The 21,891-nt window shown below is 40.6% G+C and overlaps 1 protein-coding gene across 2 annotated transcripts in view; it reads left to right on the top strand.

Annotated features, from left to right (window-relative positions):
- Nucleotides 1-1,110: 1,110 nt before the first annotated feature.
- FRMD6 (FERM domain containing 6) overlaps nt 1,111-21,891 on the top strand; it is an 81,291-nt gene continuing 60,510 nt past the window's right edge. For both annotated transcript variants that reach the window (XM_082617416.1, XM_082617417.1), the window contains exon 1: nt 1,111-1,225. The gene's annotated coding sequence lies outside the window, so the exon portion shown is untranslated. The remainder of the gene's footprint in view (nt 1,226-21,891) is intronic.

Below are 21,891 nucleotides of genomic sequence, written 5' to 3' on the forward strand. Positions count from 1 at the left end.
CCAGACCCACCCCATTGCTCCTTTAGTGAGGGGCCCTGTGGGGCGTTACTGCCGCCCCTGGCCAGGGCTCACAGGATCAGCAGGCAACAGAACACCTAGGAGGGTAGAAGCCCGGGGGGGCCGGGGGTGGGAGGGTTGGAGCTCTGTGGGTCGCGGGCCTGGGGGCCAGGTGGAGGCTGGTTCTCTCTTCGTCTCCAGTCCCCAGAAGCTGGTCCAGTTGGCGCATGCTGACTGGAGGAGCGGAACTCACCCTTCCCTAGACCCAACAACTAAAAGTGGCAAAGAAATCTCCATCTCCTGTCTTGAGTCTTAGTGCCATAAAAAATATCTTCCACTGGCCCTTTGCATCACGCGCCGACCCTCGGCTACCATCGAGAGCGGGCAAATATAATTTCTGAGAGGCCACTGGCACTAAAACCACAGCGGATAGAGAGGCCTTGTCTACCTGAAGACCTGGAGAGGCAGAGTTAGCGGGGGAGGCTTGGCTTCCTCGGCGGCGCCCCTCCATCCAGCATAAAACCCGCGAAAGAGCGGCGTCCTGAGTAGTGGGTGGGCAGGTGGGTGCGAGACAAGAGGACGGGAGGGAGCAAGGAATCACGAAGCCTCCTCCGCTGGGACCGCCTCATCTCTCAGTGGCCTCCCCACAGTCGCTCCGAATTAATAAGACGAAGATCAGGCCAAATTGCCGCCCCCGGCCAGCCCAACTGGGCTCCGGAGGGAGCGATCCCCGGGAGCGGGGATCCGCGCGTCGGAAGGGGCCATTAGGCCAGAAGTGGGGTAGCTGACAGTGTCCCCTCGCGCCTCCGTCTCCGTCTCGCGGGGAAAGGCCTAGATCGCCGCGGTCCTAACACAGCATCCGTCTGCGGCTCGCCTCCCTCCCCACCCCCGGAGGCGTGGCGCCCACAGCTTTCTCCCGCCCCCGACTCGCGGCACCCCTCCGCAGGACGCTTGGTTGGACCCGGGGCGGGGCCTGCAGGCATTCCACGTGCGGCTGCAAGCTCCGCTCCCGCGGCTCTGCCACCGCCCCCGCCGCTTCTGAGTCGGCGGGGGGGTGGAGCCTCAGGGGGCGGGGCGGGAGGCGTGGGCGAGGGGCGGGGCGGACGCGGAGCGCTCGTCCGGCTGCCCAGGCCAAGGGGCTGAGAGCAGTGGGGCAGGCGTGGCGGCCGCAGGAAGGTAGTGAGAGCTGACGGGAGTCCGACTCCTGGTGCTGCGAGCTTTCTCTGAGGTAAGACCAGGAACCCGGCTCCCCAGGACGCCCCCCCCAGCCCGGCCACCGCGCCCCGGCCGTTCACTGTGCCCCTTGCTGGCCGGGTGGCGGTGGCTGGACTGGACTTCAGGAGGGCTTCTGAAGTCGCGAGCCCCAGACCAGGCGCTGTCCCCTTCTCTGCGTCTTTCTTCGCCTTCTCGTCGCTGCCTCGGCTCTGGGCGTCGGGCACCGGGCTGGAAGGTCGCTTTTCCGCGAGTCGGAGCTCGCCCACGCCGGGAAGGGAGGACGGGGCCCCGGGGCAGCCGAGCCGGGCGGCGGGGGAGGAGCGGAGCTCCGGGGCCGCGTCTGCAGCGAGGGCGGGAGGCCGGCCGGGGCTGCGGGCTGCGCCCCCGGGCTCGGTGCGCACGCTCGGCTTCCCGGTGGTCGCCGGCGCCCTGGGCTGGGGGCGCCTGCCCTTCGCGCCCCGTCGCTGTGACCCGGCGGCGGGGCCAGCCCCTGAGCCCCGAATTCCTGGGTACCGCCTGTTGTGCGCGCGCCGGCCCGGGCAGCCCGACTGTGGGAGGGGACCTGAGGCGCGAGGTCTGCCCCATCGTCCCCTAGTCGGGGGAGCCGGAGACTGAGCTCGGGCTCGGCGACGCCAGAAGGGGGCCTTGGTGGGATGCGAGTGGGGGGCGCGGCCTGCAGAATTTGGGTTCTTGGAGGAGCTGTCGGAGCGCAGGCCTGGCCCGGGGCAGAGGAGACCTCCAGCTGCTGTCCGGGGAGAGCCAGGACCTGTCAGGGATGGACAGCTGGGAGCCACCGGGTGAGGTCCACAGGGATTATAGCAGCACCTCCAGTGCCGGGACAGCATAACCTAATGGTGAGGGCGTTTTCTTGAAGGCAGGAAAAAATGGAAAGCTGTCAAAATAAGCCCATTTTAAAGTTGAAATGAAAGTTGGAGGATTTTCAGGCCGTGCAGTTGTGTAGCTAGTGTCCAAAGAAATATTAGCTCCTTGACACCCTTTTCGTTTGGATTTCTTAGCAAAAATATGTTTTGCTAGTATTTCCCTCAGGAGTTGTGCGTTGCCCGCAGCGGGGAAGGAAAACTTAAGCAAGCGTTCTCGGGTTGCTTTTAACTTGCCTGTGCTCTCCAGCCTTTTTGAGTGTGCAGAAAAAGTATCTCTTGCTGGATTTCTCATGTAGAATTCCGTCTCTTCTTCTCTGGGACCCGTCGATGTTTGTTTTTGTTTATTGGTTTTATAAGCATCTATTTAAATTTAGTCCTTGAACGAAATACTCCCCGTTGCCACAGGGTGTAGTTTAGGGATTAGAGAATACTGTTGGATAAAACTGCTAGTGGCTTCATTTTGCAAGAATGTAAGTCATTTCCTTTCTGTGATTTCAGGGAGTTGATATTTCACAGCATCACAACTTTGTGGGGAAAATTTTCCGTAATACATCTGTCATTAAAAAGGCTTTTGACTTTTGGATTTCTCTTCTTAGAGCAGAGCATAAATTTAGGCTCAGCAGTGTTAAAGTATCAGAAGTTTTTCAGAATCTACAGCATTCTGAAACTATTGTAGAAGGTAATTTTAACAAGCACCAAGACCTGCAAACTGCCTGCAGGATAGAGAGTGGGGGAGGGGAGAAGACCAGAAGAGAGAGGCAGGAAAACAGATGCCTGTGCTGTTGTCCTTTGTCGTATAAAACTTCTAGCACTTAATCATTTTTCCTTGGGTGTGGTTTTGAGAAATAAAAATATTATGTTAAAAATGAAAATACTCCACAGTATGAGACAGCTGACATTTGAATGCTCTTTCAGTATGTTTGTAAACATATTGGATTTACATTTCATATTAAAATGGACTTCTGGGATTATTAGATGAGAAGGGTCCCCCAGGGGATATCTAGTATCAAGTTATCTGCAGGATATCTTTTCCAGAAAGCAGACTGCCTGTAATATGAACTAATTCTCCGCCCCCCCCCCTTTGAATTGCTTGTAAGAGTGCCTGAGATCTGACACTGATGGACCACAGTAATCAGCAGTTCTTGCAGGGCCCCAAACATTTTAAGGGACAGGAAATCTTTCTCTGTTTCTACCCCCTCCTTTTTGGTGGGGCAACAAGGGTAAGCTACCAGCTTCAAATACATAATGTGAACTTGCAGATTTTAAGATGCTCCTGGCTCTACAGGAAAACTGAATGGGCCAGGATGAAGACGGCTGCTTTTGAAAGCGAAATGTCAATGTGCTAGGTAATAATTTTTAGCTACAAGTTCTTTAGAAACTCATTCAGCTGGTCTAGTTGAATTGGGGGAGGGGGAACGGGTTGTAGAGCTTTTCTGATTTCTGAACTTTGTTTCCACTTTTAACTACACTTACAAAGCTTTTGGCTTTCAGAACTTATGTCATAATAGACCATGTAGCCTTTTGCTGCAGATGCTTGAAATGAAAGTTTCAAACAGAATTGTTTTTGACTGAGCTGTCAAGTTCAGAGTTTAGTGTAAATGAGTCCTGTCTCACAACTAAGTTTTTTGATAAAGGAATTCTTTGTAGTTTTCAACTTGAATGTTGCAGATTTTGATTTCTGAGTCTGTGGGGTTTTTTTTAAAAAAACTGAAACCTGCAAACAATTATTTTAATACATGAAAGCCGGTACCAAGAAAAGATTAATTCAGTCCAGATGTAAAAATGTATGTGAATTTTAGATTTGGATGATCTCAACTAGTTTTCCCTTTTGTTGATGAGGCTGCCTGGATCCCAGATGGCATTCACAAATTATCCCTTAGGTGGTTTTCTGAGTTCAGAACTAAATTTCACCAGCCTTCTCTAAAGTCATATTAATATTTTTTCAAGTTTTCTGAAGGATAGAAAGTTTTCTGCATTTATAGAGAGATGGATTTTTCATACTACTCATTAATACTAACCTTTTAAATGCCCTGATTTGGTAGATGAAGCCTATGGGGAAACTGGAGGTATTCAGTAGTGTGTATTCTTCTTCTTCTTCTTCTTCTTTTTTTAATTAAGAGGTACAAAACTCCAGTTGTAAGAATTGTGTATCCTTATGGGCAAAGCATAGAAGCTTTGGTTTTCACTTATGGAATTCCAACTTTCTTCTTTTAAAGAAAAAAGTTTTAAATGTGTTTACAGTCTTCAGTAGAATCCTGTTGTAACACTTTGTGGTCTCTGATATAGCAATTGTATGAGCCTCTACCGTTCTTCTCAACAAGAAACAGCAAACACAACTAATAAGAAGACTCCAGTATTTTTTTAGCTTGTACTCCCAAAACCAGAGTTATAAAGGATGTGTGTTATATATTTAAAATTATAATTTTTTAGGAAGTCTTTGTATGATTATATAATTACACATTTTGGGTGTTTGAGTACATTGTGATTGTATATAAAACAATCCAGTGTAGGAGGGGGGGAAAGGAAAGATTTAGTGAAGGAATTTATGAGTGGTGAAATTTTAGTTAAAATGTATCTTTCCTGAAACCCAAACAGGAAAAATGGTATTGTTGGTCTCTGTAGTTAACTTTGATATAGGGAGTAGTTGCAAGGGCTTTTTGAATTGCACATTCTTCTGCGGAAGAGACTTTGGGGGCCTATAAAAATAAGTAGAAATAAGTTAAAGGGATAATTTGAGAGAAAGGAAGAAGTAGAATACTGGGCATTGAACTGCAAGGAGAATCTAAACTTAGAAGGATGAGTATTGAGAACAAGGCTGAAGTAGGGAAAGGTTTCTACTTAAAAGTAAATTAAAGAAGAAGATCTTTTTAGCTGAGAAAAAAAAAAAAAGGATTAGAATTAAGGTGCCCTATAAGGTCTGTATACAACATGAAATAGTGCTGCGGAGTGATATTTATGCTGGAAACCTTTCCTGCATTTGTGTTGAATCACTAGTTTGGTGTTAAATATTGCATTCAGGGACTGGTTGCTTATTACTGTCCTCTGCTCCCCCTTGCCCCCTTATACCCCCCCCCACTTCCCATTTCATAGGCTGGAAACATTTTTTGTCTAAGTTCTAATGATACAAGAAATATTAAATTAGTCCTCCAGCATTTGGGAGAAATGCTGATGCCCACCCCCCATGCTGTGGGACCAGAGGGACTCTACAGCAGTATTGGCTGAAGTTATCATAAAGTTTTGAGTGAAAACAAGCAATCTGTGTTTCTAGTTACCTTATATGATTTAGTGGTGTAATTACTTCTGATGCAACTTTGTGTACTATCACTTTTCATATGTATCAAATGGAGCAGTCATGCAGTATACCATATTGATCAAAGAGGGATAGTAGAACATTGAGGAGGGGAAAGAAATCACTGATCTGACAGCTGGTATAACGTAAGGAGGAAAGTGTGGTGCCGAAACATTCACAGATGAACCAAACATAGAGCAAAGGAGAAGGCAGTGTTTCCTGGAGCTTCCTTGGAGTTGTCTGTAGCACAGCCTTTTCTGGAATGCCTCTCCCCACCTATGTGGCCTTACCTAGCAGAGTTTAATCTATACAGCAAGAATCTAGGTAGAGATTTGGTCATTAACCAAGTCATTTCATTAATGTGGTAATTGGGATAATTCTGATCAAAATTAGAATTAGAGCCTCCATATTCCTATTAGATTATCCTGGGATATTTTCAGATGTTTTCTAATAACTTTGCCTTTGTACATATATGTTATAGAACTTTGAGCAGAAATGTTTTACTGGTATATGAAGATAGAGGGAAAAGCAATATGTTATACTACCTTATAGCCACAGTTTCATGTGAGGGAGGAAATCATTATAAAAATCAAGGGGATTCTGGATGAAGATTTTAGGAAATTAATGTCGTTTCTCACTTAGCTTCTCAGGTGGTTCTTTGTCTGATTCACATTAAATGAAATGTAATTAATTCTCTCCCTACAGGTAGCAGTACTTATGCTGTCCAGTTTTAGTAGATGGCTTTTGTTTGGAGGGAGTGGGTGTCCCTGTAGCTTTATTTCTTTGAACTTGTTCCTGAATAATTACATACAACCAGAAAAATGCACAGATCAGAAGTGTACAGCACTAAGTGATCATATCTAGGCAGTCAGCATCCAAATCAAGAAACAGAACCTTACCAGGCACACCCGCCCCGCCCCAGCTCCAAGTTTCTTGCAGTCATAATCCTTGCACCAAGGATGACCACTATTCTGACTTTTGTTGCCGTAGGATAGTTTTAACCTGTTTTGGGGTTGCATTTATTTATTTTACTTATTTATTTTTGGCTGTGTTGGGTCTTCATTGTTGCACACAGGCTTTCTCTAGTTGCGGTGAGCGGGGGCTACTCTTGTGGTTCGCGGGCTTCTCATTGCAGTGGCTTCTCTTGTTGCGGAGCACAAGCTCTAGGTGTGCAGGCTCAGTAGTTGTGGCACGTGGGCTTAGTTGCTCCACGGCATGTGGGATTTTCCCGGACCAGGGCTTGAACCCGTGTCCCCTGAATTGGCAGGCAGATTCTTAACCACTACACCACCAGGGAAGCCCCTCTTGGGCTGCATTTGAATGCAATCAAGTATAAGTTCTTTTTCGTGTCTTTTTTAACTCAACGTGGTGTCATGTCCAGATTGATTCAGGTAGCAGTACTTGTTTTTTCTTTTATTTCTGTGAATAAATATACCTAGTTTATTTAACCATTCTGTTGATAGACATTTGGGTAGTTTGGGGCTGATGTGTGGGGCTTGACCTTTTGATGGCTCAAGAAAAATCAAGCAGTTTGGAATTGAAAGAAGAGTAATCTTAAGATTAAAAGAAAAAAATACATCAGAAACGTGAGAGAAAAAAATACAATATCACACAAACAATAACGGCTCAACTCAGTCCACAAAATCCTAGTGTTTCAGGGACACATTTAGCAATATACCAACTGGATATTGCCGGATTTGACTTGAGAATTGGGAAGAGGGAAAGGACCTTAGGTGACAGCTAGCCCCTTCATTATTTAAAGGTGAGGGGACTAAAGATCCAAAAGACTGCATGACTCAGAGTCTCACAGCTAATGACAGTGCCAAGAGTAGAAGCTGCTTCTGACTTCCAGTCTAGTCTAGACTAGTGCCATCTGAGGGCTGAAACCCAGCTCACTACTACTCTGTTGTCCAGGCAGTGAGTCCACTGGCCTGCAGTATGGGGTGCCCTTTCCTGATCCACACAAAGATATCCTATGGCTCGGTTCAGATAGAAGCAGACCTGCCCAGAGAAAATGGAGCTGTGGCCCAGTGAGGCAGAATTACACTTCCTCAAGGCTGCTTGGCCTCTGCCCCCAGTACAGAGCCCTCGGAATTTCTGTTTAACCCCTTTCTCCTTCTCTCCTCTCTGCTAGGGCTCTCCAGTGAGACTTTGGGTTATAAGCGCCAAGTAGGTGATATCTTGAGGTCCCTCTTGGCTCATTGTTTTTTTTGTTTTATTTTTGTTTTTGCGGTACGCGGGCCTCTCACTGTTGTGGCCTCTCCCGTTGCGGAGCACAGGCTCCGGACGTGCAGGCTCAGCGGCCATGGCTCACGGGCCCAGCCGCTCTGCAGCATGTGGGATCTTCCCGGACCAGGGCACGAACTCATGTCCCCTGCATCGGCAGGCGGACTCTCAACCACTGCGCCACCAGGGAAGCCCTGGCTCATTGTTTTATTCATCCGTAAACAATCTAGGATTGACCCCAATTTCAAAGGACTGCTCTCTAAATATTTTCAGAACAGTTTATTCTTAAGAATAAGAATATATCTAAATATATATATTTTGCCTCTTCCTGCCATTATGTCACCCCCTTTCTATACACTTTTCTCCTCCATTCTGCTCACCCCCACCCCCTTTAAGTTATCTTTTCTTAAATATCCCTGGAAACATCCAGTTTCTGGTCTCTGTCTACCAAAAACAACAGTGAAATTCTGATGCTGAAATCTGTGACATTTATTGTAATAAGTGCTCCCAGGAAGCACTTATTGTAATAAAACATAGGATTATGAGAAGTCTGATAGGTAAAACAAAGTGCTTGTGAAGGAAGACTGTTGGTATAGATATTTTCTTTCATGTTTCCCTAAAGAGAAAAAGGACATTTTCGTGGTTCAAGAAAAGACTCAGAATTTCAACTTAGGCTCATTAGGAAGGTGAAAGAAAGGTAAGACAAACAAACAAATTAAAAAAAGCAAAATCTGAAGTTTCATAAATGGGTAGTAAATAACATATCCTGCTCAAATGAGATACAGCTTATAACAGCAAAACTTAGCATGTATAGTCTTAGCAAATAAGAGATAAATAAGAGATACCTGGGGGAAGAGTGCTCACCATAGGGCCTGACAAATTGCTCACTGAAATTACTACAGAAAAGAGTAATAAGTTTTGAAGACAAAATGGAAGAAAGGCAGTAAAATATAAACGTTAAGAACAAGATTTTTGAGATTAGTTCTCTGGGGTCCAAATCTAGGCTCCACTGTTTTCTAGTGTGTAACCTTGGGGAAGTTACTTCACTCTCTGGACCTCTTTTTTCCTCATCTGTAAAATGAAGATAATAATAGCAACTATCTCACCGGGTTGTTTTGATTAAGTGAAATAGCACATGTAAAGCAAGTACCATGGTGTGACACATAGTAAACAGTCAAGAAAAGTTGGCTTTTATTACTTAAGACAAAAAGAAATGATGTATACAAAGATTTCTAGCCCTTGGAAATCCCTAAGCTTTTGTTTACAAGTAGTTGTTCACAAGATTTTATTTTGTGTTTTGATCGCATTAAGTAGGCAACAAATTATAGTATTTCTCAGTTATAGATATTGGGCAATCTATACTGCTGCACTAAGAATAGCTGGCATGTCCCACTGATCACTAATTGAGTTATTTTTCCTAATTCTCCTATTTCCAGCAGTCTCATTCCCTCAGCTTCTGCCTGCTTGCTAATTATTTCTTTCCAGCTGCCAAAAAGTAAATTTACAGATTAAAACAATTCTCTTTGTGATGAATAATGTTGTACAAAGTACTTTTAAACTTAGAGTACCAGTGGCCCATGTCTTTTTCTCTTGTACTCTGCAGATTTCATGTGAGTCCTTTTTAAGAAAGCCACAATTATTGGGATAAAGCAATTGTTTATTCCTCCCAGCCCCACGCCCCACCATTGGCACAGTTTATAAAATGTGGGCCAGACCCCTTTACGATTTTCTGTTAGGCCCAAAACTTAAGATTTTTAAACCATTCATTAAAAGAAAATTAATAGTCTGAAAGTTTCGAAGGAGTTTTTAAGAAAAACAAACTTAAGCACATTAGAAAGACACATTTACATCTAAATAGCATAATTACAAACCCAGTCAAAATAGACACAGGATGGTCCAGAATAATCATGGTGTCATTCTGCTCTGTTCATTAAAAGGGGGGCCTACCCCAGATAACTCTGTGCCCTGTTAGGTGTTGTATAATATCTTAAACTTAATAAACTTAATACTTTAAAAATGTTCACCAGGTCCCTCAAAAAACAGGTTTTGCTTCTGTATGAAGTATCCAGGACTGTGTTGGATACTTACTGCAAGTCCTGCCAAAGGGTTTCTTGTCTTGGTGGGGGAACAAAATATATGTGTTTGGAGAGGTATTAGATATTTCCCAGTAAGTGCCAAGTGGACTCCTGGAGCAGAACCAATGATGGCCAAAGGTAGGATGGCCCTAGCTTCCCTGGGGCTGCTGGATTTGGGTTGGGTCAGGAGGTCAGGCTGGGATCTTCGTATTCCTCAAGTACAAAGGACCTTTTCTAGGAGCAACAGAAATGTTCAGGATTTGGTAAAACTCTCAAAAATTAAAAGAAACTTATGAAATTGAAACTATTAAATGTTTAATTAAATTCATTCATTCATTCAACATAATACATGCCTACTGTGTGCTAGACACTGTTCTAGGCCCCATAGCTATGTCAGTGAACAAAATAAAGAAAATAATCTGGCTTTTATGGAGCTTATATCCTATTAGGAGACAAACACTAGACATAACAAAGCTATAGTATTTTAGAAAGTAGTGTGTTTGGAAAAAGAAAAAACAGAGCAAGGTAAGGGACATTAGGAGCGCTGGCGGAGGGAAGCAAGGCCTTTGGCAATTTCAAATAATATGGTCAAGGTAGGACTCATTGAGAAGATGATATGAGGGAAGAAGTTGGCCACACAGAGACACCTGGGGGAAGAGTGTTCCAGCAGAGGGACCAGCGAAGGCCTTGGGCAGAAGTGTGCCTGGTCTGTCCCAGGACCAGTGAGAAGGCCACAAAGTAGCAGTAGATGAAGTTATAGAGGTTTGGGGAGCTTATCACGTAGGGTCTGCCTGGTGGACCATTTTAAGAACTTCGGCTTTTACTCTGAGTGAAGTGGGGAGTCACTGGAGAGTTTTGAGCCTGAGAGTAAGGTGATTTGACTTGCATTTTAATAGAATCACTGGCGGCTGTGTTGAGATTGAAAAATGGAGTGGGGTGGTCCCGGGAAGCAGGGATACAAGTTAGCCGCTGTTGGCAATGATCCAGTTGAGAGATGCCAGTAGCAGTGGAGGAGGTGGTGAGAAATGACCGAGATTTATTTTATAGGTCGAACCAATAAGATTTCCTGGTTTGAGGAGTATGAGAAATAGCGATCAGAGGAAGGATAACACCAGGGCTTTTTGCATAATTATGGAGTTGCCATGAACTGAGATGGGGATCTGATGGAGGAGCCGGTTTGGGAAAGATAACCAAGAGCCATTTTGGACATGTTATATTCAACTTCCAAGTGGAGAAGTTGAGCAGCTTGTTGGATTTAGGAATCTGGAGTTAAGGAAGACGTCCAGGCTAGAGATAGAAATTTGGAAGTCGCCAGCAGGCTTTGGATGAAATCATATAGGGAATGTATGTAGACAGGGAAAGCAGTCCATGGGCCAAGCCTTGGGTCATATCCATATTTATAGTTTGTGGAAAAGAGAAGTCTCATAAGAATGTATCTTAAGCCAAAGGAATTATGCACATATTTCTGACATAGTGGACCTAATTGTTTCCATTCCCCAAGTAACAGTGTTATTATTAGTAGATATTAATTCTACTGACCCACACCATGGGAAGAAGGAACTATGAGTTACTTTTTCTGTGATGAGGGGCTTGGGCTGAGCCTGAGGCACTTCAGGCTTTAGAGAGTGAGTTGATAAGGAGGAACCAGTAGAGAAGACTGAGAAGGAGCAGTCAGAAGGACAGGAGGGAAATTAAAAGCATATACCTGAAATCCAGTAAGGAAGGCATCTCAGGGAGGAGAGAGTGATTCAGTGGTGTCGTGTCAAGTCAAGTAGCTTGAAGACTGAGAGTTGCTCATTGGATTTAACAACCTTGAGGTCACTGGTGACCTTGACAAGAGCTGTATTAGTGGCAAGGTGGGGACAAAAACCTGGCTGGAGTGGGCTCAAGAATGAAAAGCTTCTGAAAGATAATTCTTATTTTCAGTTCAGTTTCTTATACTATAAATATTCAATATTGTATGTGAGTACATTTTAATATGTCTGATAAAATGTGGGGTGGGACTTCAGAATGCTGAGGGCCATGAGGGTCTTCAACAGGTTCTGACAGGGATGGGGAGCCTTTGCGTTTCTCACTAGTAGAGTGTATGGTAGGATTGTGTTGTTTTGTTTCTAGTGATGACATGTTCTTTAATTCAACCCATTAATCATTTCATATGAAAAGGATAAAACAGAGCCCCAGTGAGACATGTGTTTTGAGTTGGCTTCTTTTTCAGTAACACTGATAGGTTTGAGCTGACCAGTCTATACATCATGGTACTCCACCAGCCTGAAAACCTTCATTCATGGAGTGGATGGCTCAGCTTAGGGGTTCCCAGGGGCCAGAGCAAACTGAGTAATAGAAACTTTGCTTGTTTAATATTTCTTTTATGCTTTGATGACTTTCATTGTGAATATTATTTCAAGGCATGTGATTAAGCAATTTTCATAGTTCTGTATTTTATATCATAATTATGCACTAAGAATTTTCTCATCTGGGAATTACCCTTGAATTATAATTCTAACTTTCTGTAATACTATCATCAGAAAGAATCAACAGCTCTCTGATACTAATTATCTTTTCTTTCTCTAAGCTTATTAAAATGCTAAAACATAGGTCTTTAATGCTTAAATATCGTTTTGGGGTAGTTAAAAGCTTATAGTGATAGGTAGAATTAAAACATCGTTACATATATTTGAGTGCCACTTGGTAATGAAAGTACTGTATAGTAATAGTCTTTAGAAAGTTGCTGATTATGGGAAAATGCTGGAAAGGGTAAGGACTTTTCATTTGTAGTGGATTATGGCACATGTTTTTTGAGAAGTGGAGCTCCAGTGATTATATGTGTGTTTCTAGTGGGTTGTGGTATACTCATATAATGTCAGCATTCTCTGAGGTACTGCTCTGTCAACACTGTTTTATTAGTATCATTTTGAATGTTGTTCCAGCTGAAACTTATAAGTCACTCTACAGTTAATTAAATGAATCAAATTGGCCTGTAACAGTGAAATACTTAACACAAGGCCAATGTGAAATAATTTGGCAGTGCTGAGTGTTTTACATGGTTAAATACTGGAGCGTGCAGAGGTATAAAACTAAGAAAATTATGAAATAAATGCTAAGTCTCTTAAGTCATTGACTACAGGATGAACTCCAGATCTCTTAGTGTGGAGTTCGACATGCCAAACCAGAGTTGCAAGCCTGTGGCGCACCAGCAAGATTGGCTACAGACATGTTTTGGTTTTAACACAGTGTTGAAAACATCTATTTTCCAGCATTTAAAAATTGAGAAACTTTAAATTTAAAAAAATTGAATTTTACACATTTTCTTAAAAAACTAGAAGGCATGGCAATGATCTGTTGGAGCAACATAGCAGCTTCCCTTTTTATACGGGTGTGTGCTCTGCAATCCCCCGTTGTCCCCAACAGAGATCCTCTTGCTTCCAACATTGAGACCAAGTGTCTGTTGACATTTTTCATCCTGCAGGCTTCACTCCGATGTTAACTGTCCCCGTAGGCATGTGAGTTTGCTGTCCTCCTGTTGTAAATACTTATTTTCCAGTGTCATCTCGAAGCTCCTTAAGTCTAGCCAAATTGTTCTGCCCTTTGTCCCGTCAAACACATACACAGTTAGTCTGGGTCATGCTTCTTCTATCCCTTCCACTGAACTGAGCTGCTTGTTGCCTGTACCACTTGATGGAAACAGAGCACATGCTACTTGGTATAAGTCATCCTTTTATATATATTTCCTAGCTTCTCAACGGTATTAGAATTCTCTTGAGGGCAACAACTATATCCTAGAATTTACTAGTGCCTATCAAATTTATTTTAGATTTAATAGATTAACTATTGTTTAGATTTAGCTTCCAGTGTATGGTAATATATGATTATTATGATGCTGTAAAAAGATTAGAAAGTATCAAAATCTTGTATAAAGTCTGCTTCCTCAAATAGGACTTTAATTTACTATGTCCATTCCTTTAGCTTTGTAATCACATTTATGTAATCTAATTGAGTATTAATTCACTAAACACCTCATTTATTGCCAATTCTCTGATTCTGTTAGGTAGATGAACGAAGTTTCCAAATAAATGGGTCATTACAACATACCATTTTATTTATTTCAGATATGCTTCTTTCTAATGGCTATTATTGTTTTACATGGCTTATTTTCTCATTCATTTGACAAATAGTGTGTACACTATACGGAAGGCCCTGGAGATGTGTGAACTTGACAAGCATGATGGTACCTGCTCTTCAGAAACTTTTAGCTGGAAAGGCAGATATTAAATAATGGAGTATATAATTGTTCAATTTTGATAAGTATTAAGAAGTAGGGCGTGTTCTGAGACCTTATAACAGAGCACTGTGGTCTGGGGGCAGGGGCTGCAGTATGGCGTATAACACGACTGAATTCTAAACTCCTTGACTTTCTCATAATTCCATAGCAGTTTGTAAAATATTCTGAAGGTAAAAATTTAACCTTAGAAACAAATAAATTAAGGGGTAATTTATGTAACAAAATATGAGCTTAAAAAAAAAACTTTTCCAAAGAATTTACCATTGGCTGTAGACATTGCATTAATGATAAAAATTATAATTTATAGCACTATAGTCTTTGTTTAATACTTGAGTTGAACTCTGTTTAAGTAAACAAAAGGAAAAAGGGAAATTGAGCTAGAAATTTCCGATGTAGCTAACTTGCAAAACAACTTTTGTTTTATGAAACTAATTATTTCAAAGGCATTTGTAGTAAGAACTTTTCTTATGACTTTCAAAAATAGGATATAAAAAATAAACTGATTTATTCCTTCAAGAGTAACCAGTGGATAGTACCTTAATTTTATACTTCTAAGCCCATGACTGAGAAAAATTAATAGTTTATCAGTCTGATCTTGGAGTGAGGTAATGTGGTGTCGTGAAAAACCTCAGCAGTAAAGTTAGTGACAAGTGTGAGCCAAAAAATAGAGTGGAATTTTGTGTGGTTGCATATATTTTATCACAACAGTCAGACATGCTTTAAGTGTTTTTTCCTAAGGAAAATAGAATTTTATACTTAACCCAACTAAATATAGTGGTAAAGTTAATTTTTTGCAGGGTTTATTGTCACACTGAAACAAAGGTCAGCCGCAGTGGTGCCACTTCTGAAATCTTTGTTAAGAAACTCATGTCACTTGCTAATTATAAAAGGAGATTCAGAAAAATCACCATACTTAAGGAAGGTTTAGTTCAAATAAACCCAAGATTTTTAAATGTGATCTTAAGGAAATGCAAGGAAATCAGATCAGGGCATAGTTTTTAAGAAATGTCAAGTGTCATGTACAATTTAAAATAAATTCCAAATAAATCTGTTTAAAATAAAATCTTTTTAACTTCAAATATTCATTAACTGAGCCCACATTCATTTTAAATCTGTAGAAAGGAAGTTGAACTGATAATCTGTCATTTACTAAATTATTTGCTGTTACTGGTGCCTGGAGAAATGTAAAGATAAATTTTTGTAAATTTCAGTTGTCAAATAAAACCTAGCAGGAAAAGCTAATGGAAGTTATTTTATTCATAACATAGAACGAAACTTCCTTTATTTATTTTTTATTTTATTTTATTTATTTATTTTTGGTTGTGCTAGGTCTTAATTGTGGCTTATGGGCTCCTTAGCTGTGGTATGCGAACTCTTAGTTGTGGCATGCATGTGGGATCGAGTTCCCTGATCAGGGATCGAACCTGCGTCCCCTGCATTGGAAGGCAGATTCTTAACCACTGCACCACCAGGGAAGTCCCAGAACAAAACTTCCTTTAATAATTGGCTTATGGATTCTTGAACTAGACTCATGTTTCTGACCAATACGTTTTCAGGAAATTTGTAATCAGTATATTATAGATACAGGAGTTTAATTAATGCATTTTAATGTATAATCTATTTTCTACTGAGGAGACTTTGAAATATATACTCAATTGGCAAGGGGATGGGAAAGGATATAAAATTTTATTTGGGGGCTTGGGTAGGCTGGTTAGTGGTCATCTGAATTCCATTTTCTAGTGCTTTGAATCCTGACCAGACATGTTGTAGTGGGACTCCTGTTTGTGTATCTTTTTCTGGTATGATGTTATTTTCTGCATTACTAAGGTTAGTCACATCTTCCGTGTAGGCAGTAAGCTGTTTGAGGACAGCCAAGATGCTGCATTTCTCCCTCTCCTGAATTCTTCCATAGCTCCTAGAAAAGTGCTGGCTCTTGACTTAAACCCAACAGGATTACAGCTTTATTCTTTCTGATCTCTATAAGGTTAGAGAACCATCATGTAGATTTGAACCTTCAGCAAGTCAGGGAGGCATTTGACCCATTAAAAAAAGTAACAAATGTGTTTATGAAAACCCATATGCCTATTTCCCAAGTCTGACATATAAGTAAAATGTAACTTTTCCCATAACAGTCATGTGTATTCAGATTTAATGTTGGCATTCAAAAATATACAGTGTTGCTTAAATTTTCAAAAGCCTGTGAAAATACAAATTTTGTTTCTTAAACTTTCAAAAGAGCATAAGATTGGGTTTTTAACATTAACAATAGAATGCAGTGATAGAAATTATCTGTGATTTCTCAATGCAGAAAGGCAAGGTCTCTTTTGAAATGCCTTAATATGGGGTTTCTTCCTGGCCCGCGAAAGAACAGGGTTTCTTTTTCCTCATGCCATGAGTTTTCTGTGAGCATAAGGAAGGTAGAGTGTGCACAGATTTCCTCTGCTTTTCTGGGGGTGGCCAAGGCATAAGCTTAATCCATTGAAAATGTCCACTTGACCATTCCTGCAGTTTTTTCTCCTTGGCTTGACAGGTGGTGGTGTCCACTCATGTTGTGGTGATCAAGTTGTCCGTGAGGAGGTAATTTTAACTTGACATGGACCTCTGACCATTTGGGTTGATATGCTTGGCCCTGTGGCCTAGGAATGAGATGATAATGGAGGTCATATTTTATTATTAAAGAGTTTATATTGGTCTTACCTTTCTTTAAGATTAGGGGCAAAAAACACAAAAAGTTGGGATTATTTAATATAAAACTTTTGTGTTGCTGGGCCACCCATCTTCTCTGCTGTTGCCTTGACTTCCTTGGAAATAGGAGTTTTAGCTTCCCCTGACCTCTAGTTCTTCATCCCTCTTCTGTGTTCTGTTCCTGCTTCATGTGTCCACCTGTGTGTTCTCTATTCTTACAGAAAACAAAATCTCTGCATATGGTATGTTTTATATTGGGTTAAGGAGAAATTAACTAAAATCATGTATAGAGATTCCACCCCTTCCTAGTTTATTTTACTGTGTGTGTGTGTGTGTGTGTCCCCCTGAGGATATTAATAAAGTTACTTTGTGAGTACTTCTATGAATTTAAACCTTCCACAAGCCAGGGGGAACAGTTTGACCCATAAAGCAAACTTAAAAATGTATTTATGAAAGCCAAGTATGTACCTTCCAAGTCTGACATATGAGTAAAATATGAATAAAAGTAACATGTAGTTAAATTTAATGTAGAATTGAAAAATATTTTGTTTAAATTTTCAAAAACTATAAATAAATATTGAATTTTGAAGAGTACCAATAGATTGTAGCTATAAAATAGAATATTTTCCTCAAAGAAATTGAGATGTCATTGATGAGGTTCCTATGGTAATTTAAAAAATCATATTATATATTTTAAATGTTTGATTATGAGAATAATTATATATAATCATAAGAATAATTACAAATGGTGTTTTTTCAATTCTCTGAGATGCTAAAATGTAAAATAAAATTTTCATAAATGTTTATGCACCTTAATTAGTGAGATTTTTCTGCCTAAATGTAGACAGAAACAGAGCCATACAGTATGATCAAGAATTCTAACTACCATTATAGTTTGGTATTATAATAAATTACAGTTCGGAAGTTAAATTATATCTGATATTTGAGTGAGGCCATGGATCTTAAAGAATTATTAGCAACTGGAATATACTACTAAGATGAAATAATGTATTTGAAAGTGCTTTGTAAATGTGATATACTGTATAGACACACCTCGAAGTCTTATCACAGTTATCTGGATAGTCATTTACTACTGATACTGTAGGAGAAAGAAGAGTGTAGAAATTATCATAGTGTACCTGGGCCAGCCTACAGCAGGGTGCTTAACCTAGACGGTAGGTCATGAGAGAGAGACTCTAATTCTAAAATTAAACACAGATGTCCTGTATATGTGCATGGACACGTTTGTAGGGCAAGGATGCATACTATTTATCAGATTATATAAGAACCATGATTCATACACTGTATGGTAATTTTTACTTAAACATTAAAGGAAGGTGGGAATTCCCTGGCGGTCCAGTGGTTAGGACTCAGCGCTTTCACTCCCAGGGTTTGATCCCTGGTCAGGGAACTGTGATCCCGGAAGCAGTGCAGCATGGCCAAAAAAAAAAAAAAATTAATGGAAGGTAAACATTTATTTCCTTTAACTAGATTTTCTAGCATCATAGTAATGTATATCTGTAGGACATTTTTTATTTTACTAATAAATGGAACTTTTACTTGGTTACTTTATTTGGTCCTCAAAGTAATAGTCTCTCCATTTTACAGATAAGGAGGTTAAATGACTTGTATGATTTGACACCTTTACCTGATTCAGTTTGTGACAAAACCAGAACATGACACTCTTCTTCTAACTCTGGGACCTGTGCTTGTTTCTTGCCACCTCAGTCACAATTGCCCTGTTGATAAAACATTTCTAGAGTGTTTATAAAATATGGTGCAACATTTTGATTTCTTTTTTTCTTTTTTCTTTTAACTGCCTATTTAAATGAGTTTAGTTTCTGCCAGATACTAAACAGTGTGGCCCTTAATTAGCTTACGTTGATTTTGCCATAGAGAATTTTTGTGTCATTCTGAACTAGATAGGATAATCTTTTCAAACATTCTACTTCCCATGATAATGCATTTAACTTGGCACAAAATTCCAGATCATTGGATTTTGTCTGAAGAAAACATGATATGCATAAAATTTCAGACTATCAATCCTTTTGTTACCTTGAAAAAAATCTCTATTAATTTGTAGGGTTGGTTAGTAAAGATAATTTTTTTTTTTTTTTACTATTTTGTCCAATGGTTATTTGATGTGTTCACTCTTTTTTCTTTAATTTAATTTAATTTTTTATACAGCAGGTTCTTATTAGTTATCCATTTTATACATATTAGTGTATACATGTCAATCCCAATCTCCCAATTCATCCCACCACCACTCGCCCCACCCCCCCGCTGCTTTCCCCCCTTGGTGTCCATACGTTTGTTCTTTACATCTGTGTCTCTGTTTCTGCCCTGCAAACCAGTTCATCTGTACCATTTTTCTAGGTTCCACATACATGTGTTAATATATGATATTTGTTTTTCTCTTTCTGACTTACTTCACTCTGTATGACAGTCTCTAGATCCATCCACATTTCTACAAATGACCCAATTTTGTTCCTTTTTATGGCTGAGTAATATTCCATTGTATATATGTACCACATCTTCTTTATCCATTTGTCTGTCGAGGGGGACTTAAGTTGCTTCCATGCCCTGGCTGTTGTAAACAGTGCTGCAATGAATATTGGGGTTCATGTGTCTTTTTGAATTATGGTTTTCTCTGGGTATATGCCCAGTAGTGGGATTGCTGGGTCATATGGTAATTCTATTTTTAGTTTTTTAAGGAACCTCCCTACTGTTCTCCATAGTGGCTGTATCAATTTACATTCCCACCAACAATGCAAGAGGGTTCCCTTTTCTCCACACCCTCTCCAGCATTTGTTGTTTGTAGATTTTCTGATGATGCCCATTCTAACTGGTGTGAGGTGATACCTCATTGTAGTTTTGATTTGCATTTCTCTAATAATTAGTGATGTTGAGCAGCTTTTCATGTGCTTCTTGGCCATCTGTATGTCTTCTTTGGAGAAATGTCTGTTTAAGTCTTCTGCGCATTTTTGGATTGAGTTGTTTGTTTTTTAAATTTTGAGCTGCATGAACTGTTTATATATTTTGGAGATTAATCCTTTGTCCGTTGATTCGTTTGCAAATATTTTCTCCCATTCTGAGGGTTGTCTTGTTTGTAGTTTCTTTTGCTTTGCAAAAGTTTTTAAGTTTCATTAGGTCCCATTTGTTTATTTTTGTTTTTATTTCAGTTACTCTCGGAGGTGGATCAAAAAAGATCTTGATTTATGTTGAAGAGTGTTCTTCCTATGTTTTCCTCTAAGAGTTTTATAGTGTCCAGTCTTTACATTTAGGTCTGTAATTCATTTTGAGTTTATTTTTGTGTATGGTGTTAGGGAGTGTTCTAATTTCATTGTTTTACATGTAGCTGTCCAGTTTTCCCAGCACCACTTATTGAGGAGACTGTCTTTTCTCCATTGTATGTCCTTGCCTCCTTTGTCATAGATTAGTTGACCATGGGTGTGTGGGTTTATCTCTGGACTTTCTGTCGTGTCGCATTGATCTATATTTCTGTTTGGGTGCCAGTACCATATTGTCTTGATTACTGTAGCTTTGAAGTATAGTCCGAAGTCAGGGAGTCTGATTCCTCCAGCTCCATTTTTTTCCCCCAAGACTGCTCTGGCTATTCGGGGTCTTTTGTGTCTCCATACAGATTTTAAGATTTTTTTGTTCTAGTTCTGTAAAAAATGACATTGGTAATTTGATAGGGATTGCATTGACTCTGTAGATTGCTTTGGGTAGTATAGTCATTTTCCCAGTATTGATTCTTCTAATCCAAGAACATGGTATATCTCTCCATCTGTTTGTATCGTCTTTAATTTCTTTCATCAGTGTCTTATAGTTTTCTGCATACAGGTCTTTTGTCTCCCTAGGTAGGTTTATTCCTAGGTATTTTATTCTTTTTGTTGCAGTGGTAAATGGGAGTGTTTCCTTAATTTCTCTTTCAGATTTTTCATCATTGGTGCATAGGAATGTGAGAGATTTCTATGCATTAATTTTGTATCCTGCAGCTTTACCGGATTCATTGATTAGCTCTAGTAGTTTTCTGGTGGCATCTTTAGGATTCTCTATGTATAGTATTATGTCATCTGCAAACAGTGACAGTTTTACTTCTTCTTTTTCAATTTGTATTCCTTTTATTTCTTTTTCTTCTCTGATTGCCGTGGCTAGGACTTCCAAAACTATGTTGAATAATAGTAGTGAGAGTGGACATCCTTGTTTTGTTCCTGATCTTAGTGGAAATGCTTTCAGTTTTTCACCATTGAGAATGATGTTTGCTGTAGGTTGGTCGTATATGGCCTTTATTATGTTGAGGTAAGTTCCCTCTATGCCTACTTTCTGGAGGGTTTCTATCAAAAACAGGTGTTGAGTTTTGTCAAAAGCTTTTTCTGCATCTATTGAGATGATCGTATGGTTTTTATTCCTCAATTTGTTAATATGGTGTATCGCATTGATTGATTTACGTATATTGAAGAATCCTTGCATCTCTGGGATAAACCCCACTTGATCATAGTGTATGATCCTTTTAATGTGTTGTTGGATCCTGTTTGCTAGTGTTTTGTTGAGGATTTTTGCATCTATAATCATCAGTGATATTGGTCTGTAATTTTCTTTTTTTGTAGTATCTTTGTCTGGCTTTGGTATCAGGGTGATGGTGGCCTCATAGAATGAGTTTGGGAGTGTTCCTTCCTCTGCAGTTTTTTGGAAGAGTTTGAGAAGGATGGGTGTTAGCTCTTCTCTAAATGTTTGATAGAATTCACCTGTGAAGGCATCTGGTCCTGGACTTTTGTTTGTTGGAAGATTTTTTTTTTTTTTTGTGGTACGTGGGCCTCTCACTGTTGTGGCCTCTCCCGTTGCAGAGCACAGGCTCTGGACGCGCAGGCTCAGCGGCCATGGCTCACGGGCCTAGCCGCTCCGCGGCATGTGGGATCTTCCCAGACCAGGGCACGAACCCGTGTCCCCTGAATCGGCAGGCGGACTGTCAACCACTGCGCCACCAGGGAAGCTGTCTTGGAAGATTTTTAATCACAGTTTCAATTTCATTACTTGTGATTGGTCTGTTCATATTTTCTATTTCTTCCTCGTTCAGTCTTGGAAGGTTATACCTTTGTAAGAATTTGTCCATTTCTCCAGGTTGTCCATTTTATTGGCATAGAGTTGATTGTAGTAGTCTCTTAGGATGCTTTGTATTTCTGCGGTGTCTGTTGTAACTTCTCCTCTTTCATCTCTGATTTTATTGATTTGAGTCCTCTC

The sequence above is a fragment of the Mesoplodon mirus genome (genome assembly GCF_964341445.2).
Source record: "Mesoplodon mirus genome assembly, chromosome: 4".
Classification (NCBI taxonomy): Eukaryota; Metazoa; Chordata; class Mammalia; order Artiodactyla; family Ziphiidae; genus Mesoplodon; species Mesoplodon mirus.